This window comes from Protopterus annectens, chromosome 6.part0, assembly GCF_019279795.1.
Source record: "Protopterus annectens isolate FY-2018-M chromosome 6.part0, PAN1.0, whole genome shotgun sequence".
NCBI classification, from domain to species: Eukaryota; Metazoa; Chordata; order Ceratodontiformes; family Protopteridae; genus Protopterus; species Protopterus annectens.
Window position 1 is genome coordinate 633,426,063 of NC_056737.1, and position 12,545 is coordinate 633,438,607.

Here is a 12,545-nt window from a genome sequence, read left to right on the forward strand (position 1 = left end):
CCGCTCTAACAGAACTACCCCAGATTTAGTTTGTCATCATTCTGAGCAGCAGCTCGGTCGTGCGCTCCATTCACTGTATCCTTTGTGGATAGTGAGAGAGTTTGCTCTTCTACCTGCTTTTTTGTTTGGAGGTAGTTCGTAAGGGATTTATGGTTTATTATTGAAGAAAACATTCGCTAAACGGTGTTTCATCGAATGTTACAAATTGAAACTGCTGTTTGTCGTATAGGCTTTACATCATAAAGCAAATCATCGAATAGTTATAGCTGGCCAATATCAGAATCATCCGATGCTATCAACTAAAACTAAGCAAATGTAACTTTCAGAAAAACACCTTCTAAAGTGCACATTGTGTAAAATAAAGTACAGAACATCTTATATGTTAATAAATAATAGTATCCCCTTATAAAGGTGCACTCTCGGAGTTTGCATATATAATTAGCTGGGATGGTGGAAGTCGCAGCCCCCCACAAGAGCACTATCAGGTAAACACCAGACACTAATTTGTAGTTGATGACTGGCGGGTGAAACTGTACTTGAGGGAACAATGTTAATCTCCTAGCAATATTGGATGGTATGACCAAGCTTCTTGGTAGTCGTTTTAGCTGTAATCGGAATAAACATATGCATTTCAGTAAAGTTAACACTTAAGTCATCTGTTAATATTGAAAATGTCAGGTAATTGGATGGGACTTTGCCCCCATATCTCTTCTGTTAATTCTTTCACACGTGAAATGTGTTTTTCTAACCACCTGCATTATTCCCGTAAGTACCTAACGTGTGTGTGGGATTTTTTTCAATTTTGTTGATTCACTCAGTTTTTAGATTCACTCTTTTTTGTCCCACCAGTAATTTGATTTGTTCACACCACTAGAATAACACCCAGTATGAAGGGAAAGGAGCAGCATTTATCTGCAGTATACATAGTATTTGTGCCACCTTTTCTAATGAGGCTATCAGTGAGACTGGAAAACAGTAATCATATTTGACTTTGCTAAAAGACTTGCCTCAAAAAATAAGGATTTCTTTGTTGTCCCTATCAAAGATACTTCATTCATTGAAAAATATATACTCCTCCAATTTTTACATCACTACCCAAACCCTTACTTTTATCTTTAATCATGGTCATTCCCAGCCCTTGCTTTTATCTTTAGTCATGGTCATTCATCCATTCAGACAAACCAACACTTCCCTCGTCCATATTTTATTCTTCACAGCTACAACTATATCTTCTGCATATATCAAAGCTACTTGAATCACCACCTTTTGCATCCCGTATCTAGCATCTTTAATTTTATAAGCTGCTTCACTCACTGTCAGATTCATTACTAATGCAAACAATATCCCACTCATGAGACATCCATGTCTTGTATACCACAAGTGGCAAAACAGGTAGGATACTTGCCTTTGGTCCAGAAGGCTGTGGATTCTATTCCCACACCAGGTATATCAATTACTGGCACTGCTGTGCAACTTAAGGAGGGTCCTTCGATGCGATGTTAAACCGAGGCCCCATCTGCTTGAGTTGATAGTAGTTCAGGTGAATGTAAAAGATCCCATGGCATCTATCAAAAAGAGTAGGGGTTCTTTATTTGTACAACTATTTACAATTGATGTTGAGGGGTTGGCATACTGGTTAAGGTGTTTACTTCATAAACCTGAAGTACAGGGTTTGATTCTTTGGGTTGAGAAATTTGGCTAGGCTTAAAATGACCCACAAGGGCAGATAACCTAGTACTATCCTATGAACCTACGAACAAGTCATGTATATTTAATCAACCACCCATTCACTAACGCACTCAATTATTTTGCTTTGTAGACATATACTTTCCTAATCCTGTTACATATTCCATACTTTTCCATAAAATCTCACAAATCGTGGCCTACTGCTTTTCCATAAAATCTCACAAATCGTGGCCTACTGTATCAAATGCCTTAGTAATATCACCTGTAAGTTTCACATCTTCACTTTTACTTGTATCGTGCACAATTTTTCAATCCAGCAATAATAATTCCTGGCATCCCTTCCCTTTTATACCATATGCTTTCTTCCATAATGTACTTAATTTTTCCTTCCCTTCTCCTCCTGGATTATTCTCATAAAAATGTTCTTATCTGTATTATTTAATGTGATAGGTCGACAATTTTTTATTTCATTCCTTTCATCTTTTTTCCATATCAATTTTAATATCTGACTAGGTAACTATTCATAAACAAATCCTTCTTTCAACCATTCATTCAAAATGTTTACAAAACACACTTGTTGCCAGTTTCTTAATTTCCTATGTATTCCATACTCTATATACCATCTAGGCCTAATACTGAATCAACATTTACTTTCCCAAGTACTTCATAATCATATCTGATGTTGTCTTTTTTCATCTAATTCATCATGTAGTAGTAGGATCCGATTGGATCTGACCTTGGCACCTCATGCCAAAGCTTTGGATCCAAGAGCTTTGACTCCTCCCCTAACCACAATTTTCATCCTGCCTGAACCACCCCAAATTTGGTTTGCCACCTGTGAAATCCAGACGTGTGGAATGAGAGCTTGCCTTTAATATATGATAAGTTAGTGCTTTATCCTCCTCCATCATTATTTTAGGATTTACATTGTGCTTAGAGTAGTCTTAGAGATGGTGTGTTTTCTTATATATTTTGCGCAGTTTTTTCTTTGAGTGTGTTGGTGCTTGTGTAGTTAGTGCTGATAAAACTTCCTTAGATTTAGATTGGAATTTGTCCTATAATTGTAGTCTTTTTCTAAAAAGTATAGGTAATTCTCATGTCCTCGTGTTTCAAAAAGTTCTCTTTCTGCGGACATAAATTCCCACACACACACGCAGACACACACACACACGCGCGCAGACACACACACACACGCGCGCAGACACACACACACACGCGCGCAGACACACACACACACACACGCGCAGACACACACACACACGCGCGCAGACACACACACACGCGCGCAGACACACACACGCGCGCGCAGACACACACACACGCGCAGACACACACACACGCGCGCAGACACACACACGCACAGCACACACACACACACACACAGCGCAGACACACACACACCACACACACACACACAGCGCAGCACACACACACACCACAGCAGACACACACACACACGCACGCAGACAGGCAAGCACACACACACGCACGCAGACAGACACACACACGCACGCGTACAGACACACACACGCACGCGTACAGACACACACACACACAAACACACACGCACACACACAAACACAAGCACACACATGACAGACAGACAGACACACACACACCCGCGCGCAGACACACACACACCCGCGCGCAGACACACACACACCCGCGCGCAGACACACACACACACACACACACACACACACACACACGCAGACACACACACACACACACACACACACACACACACACACACACACACACACACACACACACGCACGCAGACACACACACACACACACACGCACACACACGCACGCAGACACACACACACACACACACACACACACGCACGCAGACACACACACACACACACGCACGCAGACACACCTCCCACTCTCGGTGTGTATAATGCTTAGGGCCTTCACACCTTTAAGCTTCCTGCTGTGTTTGAGCTGCCTTCAGCTACTGAGCCCTTCAAGGACGTAAAGAAAAACGAATACTGAAAGGTCTTCTATCTGATGTTATTAATCTTCATTCATTCCTTATTGATGGGTTTTCGGTTCCGTCCTCGGAACCGAGCCAGCCTTATATCAAGCTCGCGTCAGCCAGAAACTCTCGAGCCAAGATCCTACACAGAATGCTCTGCTCCCTGTTACCTCAGATCTTCTTTGCCACGTTACTGTACAGCCGTGTCAAGCCATTCCCTCTCACCTAAGTGAATAATTTTTTGAAAGTTTATATATTGTTAGTACTTTAAAAGTTTTTCAATCAGTTACTTTTACTATACTCCTACCCTATCGTATCTTTAAGACTCTCTCCCTATATAGTCTTTCCTCTTATTGCCCTTTTCTTACCCTTGAGGTAATTCATTACCATCATTGGTAATCCTTCCTTACCCTTCTGGGTAGCCTTTCTTTACTCGGTACTGTCGTTCTTCTCCACATCATTATGGCGGCTAAGAAAAGTAGTGTTGGTTTCAAACAGTGTACAGATTGCGGCCGCAAGTTACCACTTTCCAATGGCCATGATTTATGTGTCTATTGCTTGAATGTCTCCCACCTTACTGGTGATCCCCCATGTGGGATTTGTAGAAATTTTTTGACCAGGACTCTTAATGAAAGAACAAGTTAATCGTGAACGGTCTCCTCAAATCTCCTCCTTTCTGTGAGGCTGTCTCTGGGTCAGAGGGCTCACCACCTGCTGCTAAACCCCGTAAGAGGCTTTCTTCTTCCTCATCGAGTCGCTCAGTTCATCTCCCTCTGGAGATCGCAGGGAGTCATCTCATAAAGTGAAAATTGCTAGTCCAGTGCTGCCACCTGTGACCGTTTTGGCTCCAGGCACAGCACCGCCCCAGTTGATTCTTGCTCCTGCCATGTCCTCCTTAACGCCATCAGCACCAAAGTTCACTTGACAGACACTTGCAGCTCTGAGTGTTTTGTCGCAGCCTTTACCGGTATCATCCCTGCAGGTAAGGTTTCCTTCAGCACCGTTGGTGCAATCCCCTTTGGCCCTGAGTTTGACTATACTGTCCTCCACGGTGCAGACACCTTCGCCACGACATGCTTTTCGGTGCAGTCCTTTTCAGCACAGTCATTGTTACCGGTGCAGACACCTTCCTCGACGACACCATACCCATCGGTGCAGACACTTGCCTTTATGTTACAGACACCTTCAACTTCTATGGCGCTGCCTTAGTCTGTGCCGACTACCTCGACACCATTTTCCTCGATGCAGACATACTCTGATGTCCTTCATGGATGCATCTGCAGTCATAACAACTGGGTTGTCCTGTCGTCAGGCAGCCCTTCGGTCGGCCGGATTCCAAAGTCCGGGTCCGGCTTCGGCTGATGTCGCACTTCACCCGACGTCATCTCTGTTGGTCTTCGGGTATAAAGGCATCAGCCGACGCCATTTTCCTCCGTCTTTCTCGCCGCGTGGCGCCCGAAGCAGAAGCTGTTCGCAAGTGCCGGTCGGTCAGATCCAGAGATTACTACTTCCGAATACTACTTCGAAGACTTCTAAAAGCTAAGTACCCCGTTGGGGACTCTTTCTTGCCTCAGCCAATGTCAGAAAAAGTCAATAACTGTTTAACTTGTGGGAAACAAATACCTCATAAAGATTTCCACTCTTACTGTTTGCCTTGTTTAGGCCCAGACCACGACGTAGCAGCCTGTTCAGCCTGTGCCTCATTCAACCGACGAACGCTTAGGCGTCGGTCGGAGTTTGCTGAACAGTTTTTCGGCTCTGATTTTGCGTACATTATGCCATCGGATCCTCCGACTTCCCAGATTGTTAAAAAAACGCAAAGAAAAAGACCGACACTCGCGGTCCGCGGTTTCGGCCGAAACCATGGTTAAGCAAACCGCGAGTGTCTCGGTTTCGGCCGAAACCGAGAAAACTGATCAAAGCACAGCTGAATCAATGACTACTACTGAGGCTCCTGCTACCTTACTTGAAACGGACTCAGAAATCTTACCTCCAGTGGTTACTAGTGACTTATCAGACACCATCCCTTTGGATGTCTCTACCCCAGCACGTGGTGCTGCTAGGCCTCCTGCAGCCATGTCTATTAAGGCCTTTGCCAGGGCTAAAGCAGCCAAATCTACTAAAACAGTGCCTGTTAAGCCCCCCTCTACTAGGCCCACTTCTAGTTCACAAATGCTTACTCTGGCAGAGGATTTAATATCCTTAATTAGGGGATCTCAATCTCACCCAGACAGGGCCTCTCAGCCCCAGAAAGAGACCTAGAGCAGAGCCCCCCGAGCCTGTGTCCTCTGATGATTCCGCGGAGGACTCTGATATTACAGACCAGCCAGAGGCTCATTTCTCCAATCATGAAGACTCAGATGCTGAAGAATCCATTCCAGCTGCTTCTCCACCAGAAGAATTCTCCTTTGGGGAAACCTTACATGCCATGCGAGAACAATTCCAATGGCAGGAGCAGGATTTCTCAGATTCTAGAAAAAGACTTGGGACTTTTCTGCACCTACCACAACACAGGCCTTTAGCTATACCTCCTGTCCTCTCTGTTGTGGACGATGCATTTAATGATGTCTGCACTGCACCAGATTCCTTACCTCCAGCCCCTGTCAAACCAGACAGATTTTACAGGGTTCCAGACACTCATCACCACTTATACAAGGCCCCACTTGCAGACCCCGAAACCATATCCCAGGGGCCTAAGGCAGCAGCCTCGACCACAGCAAAAAAACCCTATTCCTTCTCAAAGGGAAGCCAGGTCTTTAGACAGATGGGGCAAAAAGGTTTACACCTCTGCTACTCTCTCAGCTAGAGCTTTAAATTGTCAGTTTCACATGATACAATACCAAGAGTTTATGCTTGAAAAGCTATCCTCTGATGACTCTATAGATAAGAAATATATATTAGAAATGGTAAATAACATACAACAGGTTAGTAACCATTCCTTAAAATGTGGCTATGATGCACTGGAGGCTTCATTTAGATCAGCCATGACTGGCACAGTGATAAGAAGACATGCATGGCTGAAGGAACAGGTCTTACCGGATCATGTTAAAGCTAAGTTATTAGATGCACCTATGGATAAGGCCAGTTTGTTTGGTACACCTGCCCAGCAGGTAATGAAGAAAATGGAAGAAAAGGCAAAATCTGTACAAACAGTTAGATTTCTTGCAGGTTCAACCCCCAAGGTTTAGCAGGAACTGGCCTGCCAAAAATTGGTCCTTTACTGACTCCACAAGATCCCAAAGGGGCAGGAATAGACGTCCCAGAGGCAGAAATCAATCCAGAGGGGGTGCCTACAGAGGACGACAGTGGCAAGGTAATAACAGAGGCACAGACACAGCCACTGCCACTACAACAGCACAGTGACTTGATTCTAACTCCGCCTACCAGGGAACAAATAGCAGCACCATTAGGCGGAAAATTAACCTTATTTTCAAAAAACTGGCACTATATCACAAAAGACAAGTGGATTCTGCAAACCATAGACCAAGGATACCGGTTCCACTTCCACACTTTACCAGTCAAAAGAGGAATGCCAAACCTGCCTCCAAATCAAAAACAGAAGCTCTACAGCAGATAATGCAACTAACAAAGATGAGAGCTGTGAAAAAAGTGCCAATAACAGAACAAGGCAAAGGATTCTACTCCAGACTATTCCTAGTTCCAAGAAAGGAAAAAGCTGGAGACCTATTCTCGACCTGTCCATCTTAAATACATTCATCATTGTCCCAAAATTCAAAATGCTGACCCTCCAGCAACTTCTTCCCATGCTGGGCAAGGAGTGCTGGCTGGTAACTCTAGATCTCAAGGAGGCATACCTGCACGTCCCCATACGACCAATTTGCAGAAGATACCTCAGATTTCTTGCAGGATCAGAGCACTATCAATTCTCAGCATTGCCCTTTGGCTTATCTACTGCACCCAGAGTATTCACAAAATGCCTGGCATCAGTAATCGCTCACTGCAGACTACAGGGAATCCAAATTTATCCATACCTGGACGACTGTCTGCTACAGGGGACAACAAAAGCAAGCTGACAACAGATTTACAAAGGGTCATTTACTTGCTACAAGCACTGGGATACACAGTCAATTTACAAAAGTCAAGGCTGATACCATCCCAAACAAGGACATTCTTGGGCTGAATTGGACACAGTAAAACAAATGGCATTCCTAACTGCAGAAAAACAAAAGAACTCCTCTTTACTTCTTGGCACTAACAAAACAGAACAAGCTAACAGCAAGAAAAGTTCTACAGGCCTTGGGCTTCATGGCATCCTGCATAATCTTGGTTCCACATGCCAGACTACATATGAGAAAACTACAGTGGTACCTAAAGAATTTATGGTCCCAACACAGGCACAGCCTAGAAGCAGAAATTCCTCTAATCCCATGCCTAAAACAGGAGTTCCTATGGTGGGCTCAAGCATGCCAGTCAAATCCAGGCCTACCTTTCTACAACTATCAAGCAAGCCAAACCATCACAACAGACGCCTCAGACCTAGGATGGGGGGCTCACATGCTGGACAAATGCGTACAAGGATTGTGGACACAGGACCAGCTCCATTTGCACATCAACCTAAAAGAAATGCTGGCAGTAAAGCTGGCAATCCAAAAATTCAGACCATTCCTCAAAGCAGGACATTTGATGATAAGGACAGACAACACCACAGTCATGTGGTACATCAACAAACAGGGAGGCACTCATTCATACCCCCTATGCAGAATGACTTTGGACCTTTGGAACCTGGCGCTCAGCTACAACATCCAGTTACAGGCAATGTTCGTACCAGGAAAGGAGAATACTCTAGCAGACATGTTAAGCAGAACCACCTCGGATGCTCACGAATGGATGCTACACCCGGACATCTTCAAGGCCATCTCAAAGAAATGGGGAATGCCACAGATAGATCTATTCACTTCCCCTCTCAATCACCAGCTCAAACAATTCTGCACAAGGACGTTCCACCCACTTGCATGGAAAGTGGACTCGCTCTCCTTCAGCTGGAAAGGCCTGACAGCATATGCATTCCCACCTCTTCCCTTGATACACAAGGTATTACTAAAAATCAAGGAGGAACGCCCAAGGATAACCCTGATAGCTCCAAACTGGCCAAGACAACACTGGTACCCATTGCTGAGGAGCATGTCTCGGGACAAAATATGGCCAATACCCCTGATGCCTTTGATGTTAACCCAGAACAACTACAGCATCATGCATCCAAACCTAAAAACTTTGCAACTGACTGCATGGAATATCACATAGCAGCAACTAATCCAGAGCTTTCCCAAAGGGTTAAAGACATTATCCTTGAAGCCCGCAGACCTTCAACAAGAAGGAACTATGCAGGAAAATGGAAAAGGTTTGTCATTTGGAGTGCTGAAAGAGGAAAAGATGTGTCCAATATAGACATTGCTAACATCCTGGAGTATTTGGCAGAGCTTCTACATGCAGGCCTGTCCTATTCCTCCATCAAGATACATGCATCAGCTATTTCAGCAGAATACAGCTTTGATCCACCTGTCTTTTCACATCCTTTACTCAGGCAGTTCCTCAGAGGGATCAAGAATGTAAAACCTCCTAGGAAACCACCATTGCCAGCTTGGGATTTGAACTTTGTGCTGGAAAAGTTGACACTCGCACCTTTTGAACCAGCAGCAACAGCAGACCTGCAGCATCTATCGTGGAAAACTGCTTTCCTACTGGCAATAACCTCAGCAAGAAGGGTTTCTGAACTTCAGGCCCTAATGGCAGTACAACCCTTCCTAATCTTCCACCAAGATAGAGTGTCCATGAGGACTAATCCTACATTTATGCCTAAGGTGGTATCCAGAGTGTCTTTAAACCAGGCAATCCACCTACCTACCTTCTTCCCAAACCCACAAAACAGAGGGAAAGAATGCTGCATACCTTGGATGTACATAGACAGCTACGCTACTACCTGGACAGAACAAAAGTAACAGAAAAACTGACCAGCTGTTTGTAGCCTATGCAACAGGAAGGGAAGGAAAAGCGATTTCCAAACAGACAATCTCCAAATGGATAGGAAATTGCATACGATTCTGTTACTCCTTTCATGGAAAACCAATTCCACAGAACATAAGGCCTCATTCGACAAGGGCAACAGCCACTACCACAGCCTTCTTACGAGGAGTGGCAACCAAGGACATTATTGAGGCGGCTACTTGGACCTCCGTGCATACATTTGCCAAGCATTATAATTTACCTCTGTATTCCAGATCCCGAGCAGGGTTTGCCACTGCTGTACTGCAAGGGATCCTATCCACACCATAATCTATTCTTCCTCCTCCCTAGTTGGCTATGGTATTCTACCCAGTTGTTATGACTGCAGATGCATCCATGAAGGACATAGTACAGTTTTGTACCTACCATAAATGTAGATGTCCGAACTGGATAGCATCTGCAGTCAGGATTACCCTCCCTCCTTCCCCTCTGTGGTACTCCTAGGGTATTTACCCTCCTAATAGCTAGCTGGCGGGGGGGAGTCTCTTATGGTGTATTTGTTTGTATATATGTACATACATGCTTATTTTTTGTGTTTGCCTTCTATCTTTTTGGAAACATTGGCATTTACCCAAAATTTAGCCTTCCAAGAGGGCAACTGGCATCTGGGGCAAGAAACACTGAGGAAAATGGCGTCGGCTGATGCCTTTATACCCGAAGACCAACAGAGATGACGTCTGGTGAAGTGCGACATCAGCCGAAGCCGGACCCGGACTTTGGAATCCGGCCGACCGAAGGGCTGCCTGACGACAGGACAACCCAGTTGTTATGACTGCAGATGCTATCCAGTTCGGACATCTACATTTATGGTAGGTACAAAACTGTACTTTCTGGGCTCTGCACCACTCAAACTAGCAAGGACGAAGTACTCTCCTTCTTTGGATCCGTTTGTTGGTAGCCAATATAGCCCTTTTCTGGAAAGGCCAGAATCGCCTTCAGGTTTCTCTACGAGGTTGACCAGGAGCCTCTCTGAACAAGATGTGTTGCAGCTTGTTGACCAGTTACTTGTGGCCAGGGGTCTCTCTCAACCATCTAAACCTACGTTCCCTCCATCAGGTGAATGCATTTCTCCTCAAACTCCAACGTACACTCCTCCAACTTCCACCCCAGCATCGAAGCTCCTCCCTGCGACAGCAGCTTCCCTCCCACTGACCCCAATAGTGAACCTCACTTTGGAGCCGGAGTCATCCATGTGGCCCTCTGTGCACTGGGCATTGGGCTGTTCTCAGGCTAGTGGCTGTGCCATGGGGGAAGGCATTCTTGGTTCCACGCCAACTTTTTCTATGGTGCCCTCCAGGAATCCTCCCTCTCTCACGCTCCACAGCCCTCTTGAGACTCGTGGTCTGGGGGTCGGCTTGTCGGACTGGGGTGCGACCCCGGTTCCGAGGTTGTCATGCTGTGTTCCGGGCTCCCATCCCTCTTTGGGCAGGCCGGCTTTCCAGGCCATGGAGAGGGCTCTTGCCTCCGCTGGCAAACGCCCCATGTTGAAGTCCTCTCCCCCTCTGTGCTGCAACTATGACAAGCCACAACCACCGGGCACAAGGGCCTCAGGTTTCTCCCCCTCAGGAGACCCTCTCTTTGCAATCTTCCCCAGAACTTCCCACTGAGGAAGTACCTTGCAAGGCTTCATGCAAGAGGAAGCGCATGGACTCCACTGAGGAGTCTTTGATCGAAGATACGGTCTTTGATGACTGGGAAAGTGTCCCAACGGTCACCCTCTGATGAGGTGTCCTTTGGTGACATCCTCGAGATCCTTAAACAGAGGGGTGACTGGAAGTCCTCTAATCCTTCCTCAGAGGAATCTGTATTCCTGCAGGCCTTTTGTACCCAGTCTCCTATCTCCTGGGTTACCCCGCCGGCCGATGAGCTTGTCCAGCTCATCGTCCAGTGTGCATGGAAGACTCCTGACACCCTGGAAGCTATACCGTGGAGGCCTGACAAGATCTTATCTCCCCCAGCTGACCGTCCCAATTGGTCAAGAGGTCTTCCAGTAGATGCCATGGTAGTGGCGGTTGCAACCAAGAAAGACTTGGCAGAAGAGAGCCAAACTGTCCATCCGCCCAACAAGGAGTCCCGGACGATTGACTTGGGAAGCATGTGTTTGCTTCATCGACCTTCGCTGTAAGGTCTTTGAACTATTTGGCACACTTTACAAGGCTCCAGAGGGATCTTATTAACCAACTCTCTGAAACCTTGTCAGGAGCCGTTTCTGATGAGGTCCGTGACGACGTAGCTTCTCAGATAGCGACCCTAGAATCCATATCCAATTCTTCCATGCGTCTTATTTCACACTCAATTGAAGGAGCAGCTAGAGCAGCAGGTGCAGGTATAGTCACGAGACGACATGCCTGGATACGCCTTTGCGGACTCCTTTAAGGCTTCCTTTATGAATGCCCCCATCGAGGCCGCTTCTTTGTTTGGCCCTAAAGTTAAAGATAAGCTGGCAAGGTGCGAACAAGATGGCAAGACCCTGTCTGCCTTTGGTGTCAGACATGCCAATCCTCAACGATTCTACTCCAGAAATCATATGAGCAGGAAGATGTGGCGCAGGAAATCACAGGGCTCTTTTTGTGACACGTGCAGAGTTCTCCCCTAGAGGCAGAGGGGGAAACTCCAATGGAAGACGCCCCTTTCGGGGCAGAGGAGGTCCGCAAAACCGGGGTTCCAGAGATTGATTCTCTGGCCAACCCTATCAGCGCTCCTGAAGTGTTGCATGACTGCTCACCTCTGGAAGCGGTCGGGGGTCATTTTTCCTTGTACCCCACTGCCTGGCGAAACATAACCACTGACTCTTGGGTACAATGGATAATATCCAGAGGCTATCACATCTCCTTTCATCTCTGTCCAACCTC

At 46.0% G+C, this 12,545-nt stretch overlaps 1 protein-coding gene across 1 annotated transcript in view; it reads left to right on the forward strand.

Annotated features, from left to right (window-relative positions):
- TMX1 (thioredoxin related transmembrane protein 1) overlaps positions 1-12,545 on the forward strand; it is a 369,569-nt gene that overhangs the window by 333,723 nt on the left and 23,301 nt on the right. The window lies entirely within an intron of this gene.